The 14,510-nt window shown below is 39.8% G+C and overlaps 1 protein-coding gene across 3 annotated transcripts in view; it reads right to left on the bottom strand.

Annotated features, from left to right (window-relative positions):
• Positions 1-14,510, bottom strand: part of NFATC1 (nuclear factor of activated T cells 1) — a 143,802-nt gene that overhangs the window by 38,201 nt on the left and 91,091 nt on the right. The gene's annotated exons all lie outside the window — the stretch shown is intronic.

Genomic DNA, 14,510 nt, shown 5'->3' on the forward strand with positions numbered 1-14,510 from the left:
TGCAAAACAAACAACATCTTGAATAAGAGTCTGTATGTCTTTTGCTTAGTTCTCCCACCCTATAAAAAAAATGAATGAGTCATCAGCACAAGAAAGTCACAGCTGGTTTTAATATTGAAAAGGACTATTTTCTTTGGACTCTCCTTCAGCACTAATGTGCTATAAAAATCTATTTGCAAATAGCTGTGCTGCAGTAGAAGCCTTGGACCCAAGGGCTCCATGGATTTGTAGTAATCAAAGCAAAAATTTTAACTTGGATGTACTACTGCATTTCTACTGCTACTGATGGCCCATTTGATAAATGTCTGCACATTTGGTAAATTCATGAATAATAAGGTAGAGATGGGGCTTTCAGAGTTCAACAGAAATAAAATTGCCAAGATAAATGATAATATTGTTATGGACAAGGAGTTTTTGATTATAAGGCTTTTTTTTTTTTTGGAAGACCAAGAATCTCATTTATTTTTTCTTTTACATAACTATGTTTAATCTCTGCTTCTTACTACCCAGCCAATGGGTGTAAAATATTCAACAAGTTGGAGCCAGCTCCCAGAGATCACAAGTTGGATCCAAACTACCAATGCCAACTCCTGGAGAATGTTAGTCCAGACTCTGCACACCAAGAAGAAATCTGCTCCTATAGTGGACAAACTGTTTCCTCCATCCTCCGCCCCAAAGGTGTGCTGAAGAGGCTGTACCTGTCAGCCATGGAGAGAAAGCCCCTCTCTGAAACATGAAGGGTGACTGGTATGGAATTTGCTACATAAGCAGGCCTCTGACCATGAAAAAAAATCTTGAGCCTTTCTCCAATAAAGGCAATTCAGAGGAGAGAGAGGACTTTGCCTTTCCTGGATATCCAGCAGCACATGCAGTTCACAGGGAAAAGACCCCCACTTCTAAGGTCAGGTGAACTATAAATTAGAAGGGCCAGGTAGGCCTCTATGGCCCAGATTTTTAAAGGTACTTAAGCATTCAGCACTGCAACACATAACTGATTTAGGAGCCTAAATGTCATTTGCAGAAGGAAGTTAGGCACTTAGACCCTAAATCCTATTGACTATCAATGGGATTTTGGCTCCTAAATGTCTTAATCCCTTTTGAAAATGAGATTTGAGCTCCTAAATCAGTTAGGCATTTAAATGCTGAGCACAGTAATGCCTAACATCTTTAATAATCTAGGCCTCAATGACTTCAAGGAGTTTAAATAAACATATTTTTTCTAGACAGACCCAAACTTAAATAAAGAGAGCAGTGATTTTGGATTCATGTGACGGTTTATCTTCTTGCCTAAATAAAAACCTGCATAGACTTTCATAGCTCTTCGGCACTGCTGGCAATTTATGGCACTATCACAGGATATCTGTTAGGGTATAAAAATAACTATTCTGCTAGGGTAGAGTAGATACCAATGAAATATCTCCTGATACCATGACCTAACAATTCAATTCCAAGTGTATGCACGTGTTTGAGGATTTTGAGCCCTTAAAAGAGCTTTTAGTCTATTTGAAATGCGTGTGTATATTAGCTATAGTTAAATTCTTTTAATGCTCTCAGTTTTTACTTCTGGTGAATGCACTTTGCTGCCTTTGTTTTACAACTCCTAGTCCCTTGTTAACTTTGCTCCTTTTATATTGTTTTACACACAGATGCTTGCAACACTTGCTTCAAGATTTCTTGGGCTACTAGTAAAAACATGTTTAAGTACATAACAGATGCACAAGTGCCATTCAAGATGCATGTATTATGGATAATGGACTGTTGTAAGATTCCTCCTCCTCATATTTTCACCTGCTCACATGCTGCATGCTAGTTAGCATGGTTCGGAAAGTACTGGTTGCAGGGAAGCAGATTTCAGGTTCAAGGACAGCTTTATAAAACCCATATTATAACCTTTATGAAAAAACAGGACCAAAGAAACACACCTCGATAAACAGAGAAGCACAGAGACTGTAAGAAAATACCTTTCACAAGATCCTCATGTGTTTCACATTATGTTCACTGTACGAGCAAAAACCTGGCACAGCTGGAAATATGAGGATCGCTGAATACTGAATTTTCCCAATATATCACAGTTATAGAAACACCTGTGCTAAGTAATTCCAAATAAATCCACTGAAAATTCAGTGCTCAATAACCCTTGCAGTATCTCATTCATTTAAAACTCTGAGTCTATGGGTATGTCTACACTGCAATTAGACTCCTGCAGCTGGCCCATGGCAGATGACCCAGGCTCGTGAGTCTCAGGCTGAGAGGCTGCTTAACTGCAGTGTAGACATTCTGGCTCGGACTGCAGCCCAACCCTTTAGACCTTCCCACCTTGCAGTGTAGATACACCCTATGAATCTTATGGTGGCATTTTTGAAGTGGTGGCACATGGGGCTGGTGGGGGAAGCACTGAGAAACACTAATTCTATGACAGTGCTGGGCAACCTGCTGCAGACGGGCCACATGCGGCCCATCAGGGTAATCGGATTGCGGGCTGCGAGACATTTTGCTGATGTTGACCGTCTGCAAGCATGGCCCCCCACAACTCTTAGTGGCTGTGCTTCGCCGTTCCTGGCCAATGGGAACTGTGGGAAGTGGTGGGCCACAGGGACATGCTGGCTGCCGCTTCCGCACCTCTCATTGGCAGGGAACGGCAAACCGTGGCCACTGGGAGCTGCGGGGGAACGTGCCTGCGGACAGTCAATGTCAGCAGAATGTCTCGCGGCCTGGAATCAGATTACAGTGATGGGCCACATGCAGATTGCCCACCACTGCTCTATTACCTCAGGCTGTTCTTTTTCACATCTTTGCAGTGCACACCTTTGGGGAAAGTTATGTATTGATAAGTCCAGCCTCAGCCTTCAGCTGCACCAAACTTATCGCTGCTACAGCTGAGGAGGGTGACTTTCCATTCTTCTGATCCTGGGCCAGCCTGGGGCTGAAAAGGCCCCCAGAATAATTTAGAGCAGCCTACAGCTGTGACAATTGAAGGTTTGGCCCCCAATATGCCTTCTATACAGAAGTGTGTGGGGGAGGCTGAGTATCCCAGCTTTGCACAACTTGAGGATACCCTTGCATCAGAGGAATCCTTGGCTGCCCTTTTCTGGCTTTCCAACTGCTTTGCTCTGTCTCAGTAGCAGAACAGAGGGAAAGGATTCAGTGGGCCTGATTCACCACTGGTTTACTCCAGCTTTACACTGGTGTAACTCCATTGATTGTGCTGTCAGACAACTGATGTAAGGCAGTTCTGAATCAGCCAACACTGACATGCTAACTGTGTGTTCAGTGGAGTCACACTGGTGTACAACTGGAGTAATACAGAGATGGGTCAGGCCCCACAATGAGGAGTAGGTATAATCCACAGGATGTGGTGTGGCAGAAGAGTGAGTTTATAGCCAGAAAAGTAACCAATGCGATGATGTAAGAAGGTGAAAAGACAAAGTCTGGGTCCTGCTTATAATCTTACACACTGTTTGTTGCTTTTCTTGCCACCACCTCCTCCTCCTCCATCAGCATGCAAGCTACAGCAATTTACACAGATTTACTGATATCAATTACATCAACTTTTGTGCACCTCTTAATTTATCAGGTCTCCAGGTAAATAGTGGCTACTTGGATGTACTTGGAGGTTTCTGAACTAGTTCAGCTAAATCTTGTCTATTAAATCCCCCAAAGTGTTTTTCCAGTGTAATAAAAAGGTCCCCAGTGTTAAATACTGTTTATCTGCTAATCTCATTACTAATATAGGTATTGTACTGGGAGAGGGAAAAAAAGCATTAATGCTGAAATTGTTAAAGAACGTGGGCCTGATTCCCGACTGCCTTGCACCTTTTATAGTGTGTAAAATGAGAGTAAAAAGTTCTACCAAATCACGACAGTTGCATTTACTTCACCTATATGGAAGTATAAATGTCTTCACCAGGTTCATGTGTTAGAGAATTAGGCCCCGTGGGATCTTTGTTTTCAAGGAATTACCCAGAAGAGCTAGAATCAGATTTGTAAAGATGAGTGTGTCTGCAGAAAGGAGCAGATGAAAACCATTACAGTCAGTTTTCTTATCAGACTTAGTCTCTTTATAGGAATGGATAGCTATATTACTTGACTTGTAGTGTATTTGTGACATTCCAGCTGCATCTCTCCAGCATATGTAATTCTGTCAAGTGGAATAGCAAAAGCTGGTAACATGCACCAGCTGATACTTTTCAAATGGAGTTTGGAAGAAACCTGGGCTCTGATTCGCCACTACCTGGCCAGTCTGTTAGTGATTTGCACCTGTGCAAAGCTGGTATAAAAGGTTACTGATCAGAAAGCTGGTGTTTTGCATTCATTTTGCAAATGACTACACAGGGAACGATCAGGTCCTGTATATTTTATGCACATCATCAAAAAATTAATTAAGGGCATTTTTTCTTCTCTCGGGTCTGTCTCTAGTTTTATCACTATTCACTACTCGATGCCCTGTTTGTAGCATCAGTTTATCATCCTGGAAACCAAGGCATTTCTTTAAACAACAAACAAGTTACAAGTATTTGCTTTGTCACGTTATAAGGCTAAGAAGGGCCTCACATACCAGCTAACGGCTATCCCCATCCCTATAGTCCTTTCATGACTTTTATTTGGGTCAAGCACACAGCATAGCTCCACAGACGTCTTTGGGTATGTCTACACTGCAACTGGGAGATGCGATTTCCAGCATGGCATTAGCTCACTTTGAGCTGGCACACTAAAAATAGCAGTGTGGATGTTGTAGCTCTGGTGGAAACCCAGGCTAGCCACCTGAGTTCCAGCCTGCCGACCCCCTGCGTTGGAGCTTAGGCAGCTCGCCCAAGCCACTGCCTGTGCTGCTACGTTCACACTGCTATTTTTTTGCAGCACACTAGCTCAAGTGGACGAGCGCAAGTCTGTCTACCCATGCTGGGAATCATACCTCCCCGCTGCAGCGCAGAGTCTAGAAATACCCAGTGGAGCCATACCAGTTTACACTAGCAGCCTGGCCCCTTAAATATCAGCTTGCATTATCAAGACATCTTCTTCTAGCTTAGGGACCAATCCAGTGGGTTTCTTTGCCATGGCTGTGGCAGATCATCAGCCAACAAGAGAGTAATGGTGAAACATAATGTATCTGACACCATTTACCTTTATGTCTTATGTTCATGCTAATTTCAAACCTAGAGAAATCTGAGGCCAGATACCGGGTATTAAGTCTCAATGCACCCTTCAGAAGGCATAATTTGCCATGAAGCTAATTGCTGGGCCTCTGTCATTCAGTTTTTGGACACCTATGACTCTTAGATTGTTTTGCTTCATGTGACATACGATTCCCCATATTATGTGTGGGGAAAAGCCATGAGATGCCAAGAATATGATTAATAGCTCTGGAGTTAATATTTAACAGAAAACAGTATTAACTCAATCTACTTTACACTATCAGGTCAAATATTTCAAATTGGCTGTCAGCTCAAACGTCTTCTTTAAATGACACCAAGCTGAACGAGACACTACAATTCTAGCTAGAAAACAGTGTTAAAATGACAAACAACAAAAAGCCCTGCAGCTGTTCAGAATCTATCAGCACTATTAGCATGAACGGGACTATGTTTTAATTTAATACAGCAGTCTCAAATGTCAATAAGCATGCTGTTTTAGGGCTGCTTTGTGGTGGTGAGATAACACTCTGCACTGCAGACTCTCAGCTTATTACAATGAAAAATTAAAAATTGCCTTTGCTACACTCTGAGACATACCAATAACAAATAAACACAATGAGATCACAGTTTATAAAAGAGCAAATAACAAACATGATGCCTGATCCTGCAAAGGCTTGTGCATGCAAGTAATTTTACTCACTTGAGTAATCCCAAAGCTTTGCAAAGATCAGGTTCTTACTGTGCAAAGGAATAATACATATATTTGATTTATCATTGTTAATTATTTTAAAATACTTGCTTTTATATAATGCATTAGATTGGTCTACTGATGATCTTGGACAGTCCATAGTTTGAAATATTAAAATATGAAAATGTTCAAAGTTCTAAATTAATCTGATAAGCAGCTTAACTGTGCTAATTGTTTTTAAATGGCTTGATGATATCACCTTAGTCTGCTGGACTTGTGTCATTATGTCATCTCATTTAATGTGAAGCTCTGAGAACCATGTGTTGGCAGCAGCACTGGCTATAATAAATCAAAGCTACCTCCAATTCTTGCTCAGAAAGATTAGCATTTATGACATCATATCAAGTCACTGGACTTAAAACAATGGCCCTCTGTGTGGGTTTGAATGTGGGAGAAATATTTCAGTGAGTGTTGCAAGCCTGGGTTTAACTGAAAGGTTTTTCTTAGAAGGTAAAAAGTTAATATATCAAGCCTTGAAGAAAAATAATAAATCATGCACATTTACGAGTGGGTTCCTAAAAGCTTTTAAAATGTACATATATGTACATACATATATGGACAATTCTAACAAGTCTGTTTGCTTTTACACTTTAGCAATCCAGATGGGTTTTTTAAACCCCCCTTTTTTTTTGTCATTATTAACACAAATGGATAGAGAAAATATAATCATTTCAATGATACAGAGGTTTATTCTTATTAACTGTAACCTAATCAAGTCACATTTCCACACATGTATCAAAAATCCAGATATTTACTGTCCTATAATATATTTATTTTGCCCTTGGTTTGATAGAGCATATCAAACAAAATATCCACCATTCAAGGTGCAGAACATTCATCTGGAACCCATCTACAAATTTTGGATACTGTATTAAAAACAGCTACATAATTTTTCATCACTTACACACACAAAATTCTTGAACTTTGGGAATAAATGTCTCACCACTAGTGACAATTTAGGCTGGGATTTTCAAAGGAGTATAAAAGAGTTTAGGACGAAATTCTCCTGCAGGTCAAATTGGCAGAGATATTAGGGTTGGGGGTTTGTTGTTTTTTTTTGCCTTATTCTGCAGCATGGGGCATGGGATGTTTGCTGATTTGAACGAGAGTAAATGGTGGCTTCTGTGTAACTTGAGGTCTTTATATCAAGAATTGATTACTTCAGTAACTCAGCCAGAGGTTATGGACATATTACAGTAGTGGGTAGGTGCAATGTGCAGGAGGTCATACTAGATGATCATGATGGTACCTTCTGGCCTTAAAGTCTGTGATTGAGATGGGCAACTAAACGCTATATGTGCCTTTGAAAAGCTCTGTCATCGAGTAGTCTTGATACAAACAGAACACCCTGTAACAGAGAACCAGACATCCCTCCAAAAGATACCACGTGTCATCTCATCTGCTACTGATCTAGAAGTCTCTTAATGCTCACTAATTTAGAAATGGTTATCAATTTGGACCCACTTTTACTTATCTTTTAAGCATATTTTTGTTACTTCAATACACTCAGGATTTCACCCCACGTTTTGATTTTTAAGCAAAAGTCACTGCTGGTGACAATTGACAAATTGTCCACCCTAAAGATTGAAATTTCCTGCTTTACTATATAACAGCTGCAGAGAGAATGCAAACTTCCTCACAATACTCTGTCAGGGTGTCTCAGTCCCTCAGTCCTCTCATGGAGGGACTAACAGTTCTAGCGATTAAGATGATAGCTCAGTCTACAGACCCATTCAGTTCTTGGACTCTCTGCTGAGATTCTCAACAAAGGTGTGTCTTGAGATGGTGCTTTTTGTGTGTGATGTGAACATTTTCCACTAGGAAATGTATTAATCAATTCATTCCTAATGGTCACCAAACAACTATCAGATTGTAACATCTTGGGGCAGAACTGAACCAGTGCCACAGAAATGAACGGCACCCGAGCAATCTAGACCCTTTAAGTCGTTTATGTGCAAAGCAGCACCAATACATAGTAAACCAACCTGTGCTCTTTTAGTAATTGTAGGGATTATGTAAACTGTGGCTTCTTTTTTGCCTCTGCTTAGCTGACAACTGGCATAGTGTTGTTAACAAGGGAGAACCCAAAGACATGCCATTAAAAATTCTTCTCTCAGCCAACAGCTCTTCACTAAGGAAAGAGGAATGAAAATGCAGAAGCCTTCTAGGAAGTGAGGAAATGGAGGGGGAAAAGGAAGAAATCTTTGAAAAACACATAGGTCATTTAATCTATTTTTATTTTTTCATTTTGAAAAAGATACGTTTTCTGAAGGACTAAGGATAGGTTTTAAAAATCAACAAAACGAAAAACAGATTGAGTCACCATGGGGGCACAGCACTCATATGGCAATGTGGCCCATGTACTATATCCATTTTCCCCTACTGCATTTGTCCTCCCCTATTTGTAAACACCAGGGCCTAGATGCCTATGGTGGTGGTAGTGTGGGGTGCGAATGACAATGCTTTATTATTTATTGGGCCTACAAAGTATGTCTTGAGTAACTTCAGTCATTAACCCAGAGTCCCTGGGATGGCTGAGCTGAGCTTGATGAAAGACTAGAGGAGGGAAAAGGAAGGGGGAGGGAATATGAAATAAACCTAGTTTTAAACCATGTTTATTCACTCCTGACTGGGCCAGGCTCTGGCATAAATTACTCTCAGGTATTCAGGGATCACCATAGCACCCAAACAAGGCCCTCCCCATCCCTGCTGTACCCTCTGTGTCAGAGGTATGATGGGGTAGGAGCTATTGGAGCATCTCTATGATGGAGGGATAGAGAAAATTTGTGTTTTTGCCAGCTTTATGGCTGCTTTACAGCACAAGAACAATTTTAAGCAGACTAAACACAGACTAGGATCTGGCCCACTGGGTCTTCTATAGAGTGATGGGATTCAACTGTCTGAAAGAGTACACAGCCCCGACGCCCAATTCTCATCTCAGGTATTATTGTGATGGCCACTAACAGAGGAACCCGTGAATCAGGAATAGTTCATTTATGGGATTCATTTGATTGCTGCCCCCATTTAGGGAAAGAAATCAGATACCTTTAATGCTGATTGGTTGCTTTCCTTATTTATGAATAGCAATGCTAGAAACATAGGGCTGGAAGGGACCTCAAAAGGTCATCAAAGTCAGCTTCCTGTGCAGAGGCAGAAGCAAGTAAACCTAAGCCATCCCTGACACGTATCTGTCCAACTTGTTCTTAAAAACTTCCTGAGATTCCACAACCCCCCTTGGAAGCCTATTCCAGTGCTTAACTATCCTTATAATTAGAAGGTTTTTCCTCATATCTAACCTAACTCTACCTTCCTGCAGATTAAGCCCATTACTTCTTGTGCTACCTTAGTGGACATAGAGAATAATTGATCACAGTCCTCTTTATAACAGCCCTTAACATATTTGAAGACTGTTATCGGGTCCCCCTCATCAATCTTTTCTCAAAACTAAACATGCTGAGGCTTTTTTTTTTAAAAAAAAACCTTTTATCATTTTTGTTGCTCTCCTTTGGACTTTCTCCAATTTCTCCACATCTTTCTTAAAGTGTAACACCTAGAACCGGACACAATACTCTAACTAAGGCCTCACTGGTACCGAGTAAAGTAGGACAAGTACCTCTCATGTCATACAGATGACGTTCCTGTTAATGCACCCCAGAATGATATTAGCCTTTTTCACAGCTGCATCACATTGTTGATTCAGATTCAGTTTGTGATCCATGATAACCCTCAGTTCTCTTTCAGCAATACTATGACCTAGCCAGTTATTCCCATTTTGTAGCTGTGTACTTGATTTTTCCTTCTTAAAGTGCTGTACTTTGCACCTGTCTTTACTGAATTTCATCTTTTAATTTTAAAGCAATTATCTAATTAGTCAGCATGATTGTTCTGTACATTTCTATATGTGTGGTTTTAAGGGCTCTGATGTGTGTGTATGTATCAGCATAGTATCCAAATAGACTAAAATCCTGTACCTACATCATGTCTATAATCTGATTTTGTGTATATTCTCAGACAGCACCATTATCTGATTAGAAAGTACTTTCAGGTAATTCAATTACTAAACGTTTTTCAACTGCTGTTAAACTATTAGGTTGTTCAACACATATTTAAATGAAGACAAGATACTACATATTGTAGAGACATGTGCACTCTTTTAAACTGGAGGGATAGCCCAGGGACATCTGATTTGTGTGCTTGTTAATAATGATAAAAAGAATGTATTACATTTCCTTGAATATGAGGGGAAAAGAAATTTCTAGGAGACATGATTAATGTCTTATGATAGAAAATAAATCATGCAACTTTGACAAGAGTAAATCAAGTCAAAATATGATTTTAAAAAACATGTGAAACAAGTTAGAGCTTTCTTTCTATTTTTTTAAAACAAAACTTCACAGTTGTCAGATCTTTATGGTCTCCAAATACTTTGCCTTTGCCTGTATGACCCAGTTGCAATCTAAAATAATGTGGCTTGAGCACTTAGGACGTTGTTTGAAAGTTCTGAATTGGAACTAGATGTCTGATTGGAATAGATTAATTTTAGGTCTGAAATGGGACTTGTTTCATCAAGATTTCTTGCGATCATCTCTTATAGCAAATGTTCCTTTTTGCTGCTTGAAGGAAAGATGATTACTTAGAAAAGAAAAGTAACACCAATGTCTTTCTTTTAAATATATTTAAATATTTTTGGACGTTTTCTACATTTCCAAATATATTGATTTCAATTACAACAGAATACAAAGTGTACAGTGCTCACTTTATATTATTTTTTATTACAAATATTTGCACTGTATAAAGATAAACAAAAGAAATAGTATTTTAATTCACCCGATACAAGTACTGTAGTGCAATCTCTTTATTGTGAAAGTGTAGCTTATAAATGTAGAATTTTTTTTACATTACTGCACTCAAAAATAAAACAATGGTCCACTCAGTCCTACTTCTTGTTTAGCGAATTGAGTTTGCATGGCACTGTTGTAGCCGGCATTGCAAGGTATTTACGTGCCAGATATGCTAAACATTTGTATGCCCATTCATGCTTCAACCACCATTCCAGAGGATATGCTTCCATGCTGATGACAAGTTCTGGTTGATAATGATCCAAAGCAGCATGAACTGACACACGTTCATTTTCATCATCTGAATCAGATGCCACCAGCAGAAGATTGATTTTCTTTTTTGATTGTTCAGGTTCTGTAGTTTCTGCATTGGAGTGTTGCTCTTTTAAGATTTTGGAAAGCATGCTCCACACCTCCTCCCTATCAGATTTTGGAAGGCACTTCAGATTCTTAAACCTTGGGTCGACTGCTGTAGCTATCTTTAGAAATCTCTCATTAGTACCTTCTTTGCGTTTTGTCAAATCTGCAATGAAAGTGTTCTTAAATCGAACAACATATGCTGGGTCATCATCTGAGATTGCGATAACACAAAATATATGGCAGATTGTGGGTAAAACCACCGAGCAGGAGACATACAATTCTCCCCCAAAGAGTTCAGTAAAAAATTAATGAATGCGTTATTTTTTAAACAAGTGTCATCACTTGGAATGGTGGCTGAAGCATGAAGGGGCATACGAATATTTAGCATAGTGGTGGACAACCTGCAGCCCATCAGGGTAATCTGATTGCTGTCCGTGAAACATTTTGCTGACATTGAGTGTCCGCAGGCACGGCCCCCCACAGCTCCCAGTGGCCACAGTTCGCCATTCCCGGCCAATGGGAGCTGCGGGAAGCGGCAGCCAGATGCCAGCTCCCATAGGCTGGGAACAGCGAACCATGGCCATCAGGAGCTTGGGGGGGCCATGCCTGCGGACAGTCAATGTCAGCAAAATGTCTTGCAGCCTACAATCAGATTACCCTGATGGGCCGCATGCGGCTCGCGGGCCACAGGTTTCCCACCACTGGTTTAACATATTTGGCATGGAAATACCTTGCAAACTGGCGACAAAAGTGCCATACAAATGCCTGGACTGTTCTTACTTTCAGGTGACATTGTAAATAAGAAGCAGGCAGCATTATCTCTGTAAATGTTTGTTTGTTTTAGCAATTTGCTGAACAAGAAATAGGACTGAATGGACTTGTAGGCTCTAAAGTTTTACACTGTTTTGTTCTTGAGTGCAGTTATGTAACAAAAAAAATCTACATTTGTAAATTGCACTTTCACAATACAGAGATTGCACTACAGTACTTGTATGAGGTGAATTGAAAAATACTATTTCTTTGGTTTTTCTTTTTTACAGTGTAAATATTTGTAATAAAAATAAAGTGAGCACTGTACACTTTGTATTCTGTGCTGTAATTGAAATATACTTGAAAATGTAGAAAAACATCCAAAAATATTTGTAATAAACTTAAACTGGTATTTTATTATTCCTTAACAGTGCAACTAAAACTGTGATTAATCAAGATTAATTTTTAAAATCAAGTTAATTTGTTTTGAGTTAATCACTTGAGTTAACTGCAATTAATTGACAGCCCTAATAAATACACAGATGTGGGATTCAGGCACCCTGGTTCTGCAATATTGTAAAATATTATATCAAGAGATTTAACATTACTCTTGCATCCCTCGCTCTGTCTGCTTTCCCTCCAGGGAGTTGTGAATATTAAAATGTAAATTGTGGGCAGAGTGCCCAAAGAGGCATTAATGTGGGAGTAGCCATAATTTATGCATCCTATTGTATATAGGCAGAATTGTACAGCCAGTGTGGGATGTAATCTTCAAGGGGTTGTTGGTTTAAAGGAATATTTATTGATGGAAATTGTGTATTGAGATTAGAATCACAATCAAACATGCATATTTTTCATCATGTAAACACAGGAATTATTGTTAACTAGTTCACAAGATTCACTTTCTATGCTATAAATATTTATATGCCCTGGATTTCTGTAAGCCCCTCTCTTATTTAGGTTTTCTCTTCCTTTCTCTCTCTCCAGAGTCTAGTGGCTCTAGACAGACTAACACACAGAGTGTGCTGTAAATTGCTCTAATGAAGGTTTCTTTGGCCAATCAATGGTTACATTCTAATATATCACCAGTACTTTTACTCCTACTCTATCATCAGCACCAAGGAGGCTAATCTGGCTTTACCCCAGCATGTCATTTTTCATCACTCTTTACAACGTGTTTTGATCTTGCCTATTCTGAGCCATTTTAGCCCTTACTCAGCCTTCTCCTTCAGACTTAGACAGTCTTTCTCCACAGCCTACAAAATACATTTTCTCATGTATAGTTTATCTGATGCAATCACCAGAACAGCATTCCCTTCAGCATCAACTACAGGGCTAGATTAATTATGCTGATCAGCCACTCCAGGAGAACAAAACCAAATGGTTATATTATCTAGCTCTTACAATTTGAAACCTCATCTCCTTTATGGAAGTTTTACTTTTTGGCTTTTAAACCAGTTGGAAGAGCCTAATGATCCAACCCTGATTACACTCACATCTTGAGTATTCACATTGGCATCACCTGTGTAAGGGTGGCAAATGATAGCCCTAAAAATGCTAAAGTATAGGGGAGAGCTCAGGAAGCTTCAGTGATAAGGACCACAGGCCAGATTCTGGCATCCTGACTCAGGCTGAACAGTACCTTGAAGTCAGTCGGACTATTTGCTAAGTGAGATACTGCTCAGTGAGAGTTAAAGTGTGAGAATATATAGCCCTGAATTCTCAGAATTATCTTTTACAAGTGACCAGTGGCACCAAAATGGAGTTTACAGGTCAATTGTAACTCTAGAGTCTAGTGTTGGAAGTGACCACCCTTAACCTCAACAGAGAGGTCTCATCACGATATGTTCATCTGTGATCTTTGCGGGAGGCCATTCGATCAAGATGGAGTGCTGCATACTAAGACTAGTGGGGTCCATAGCCCAAATCTCTTTATTAAAAGCCAGGATGAGCGCAATCTGCAAATGAGGTGTGGCTATTTGACTCCTGGCCAGTGGCTAATGGAATTCTCATTTGGCTGAAGGATGAAAGCCCTTGCACTAGAGTTAAATATACATTAGAGGTGCAGACGGTGGGGTGGAATCCAACAGCATAATATTGGAGAAAAAAGGCTCAAAAGTGAGATTCCACTTCTCCTGCTGTTCTAGAACACACTCAGCTGCTGGAATGTAACAAGAGTTGATGGCCCAGTTATGATGAATTTATCCACTGTTTAAGTGGAAACAGGAGTCTGACAAAGCCTTGCCTGCTTTTTGTTGTACTGTTAAATGTCAAAAGTAACATTCAGCCACAGAGCAGCCAAAATGAAATAAATTGTAACAGCACATTGTGTAGAAATGAGCAACCATGATTCATATTTTCACCTTCAAAAAAAAAAGTAAAGAAAAATTCCGTCCAAGCCTTTCCACCTTCCTTGTTATTCTGCCCTGATTAGTGCAGACTTTACTACACACCCTTCAGGAATCTTGCTGCCTATAAAAAGAAGATGGAGGAGAATGCTTATCAATGCTTACAATGTCATTTCTAATATATTTGAGAGTTTGGGCCTAATTCACAGTTACACTAAGCCCCTCTTTGCACAGCTTTGGCAGCAGAAAGTTGATTTACAGTGGATATAAATACAATTTACACGCACTTTCAGGCACATTTACACTGTTGATTCTTTGGTTTTCTGAGTTAGCC

The sequence above is a fragment of the Gopherus evgoodei genome, chromosome 2 (genome assembly GCF_007399415.2).
Source record: "Gopherus evgoodei ecotype Sinaloan lineage chromosome 2, rGopEvg1_v1.p, whole genome shotgun sequence".
Lineage (NCBI taxonomy): Eukaryota > Metazoa > Chordata > Testudines > Testudinidae > Gopherus > Gopherus evgoodei.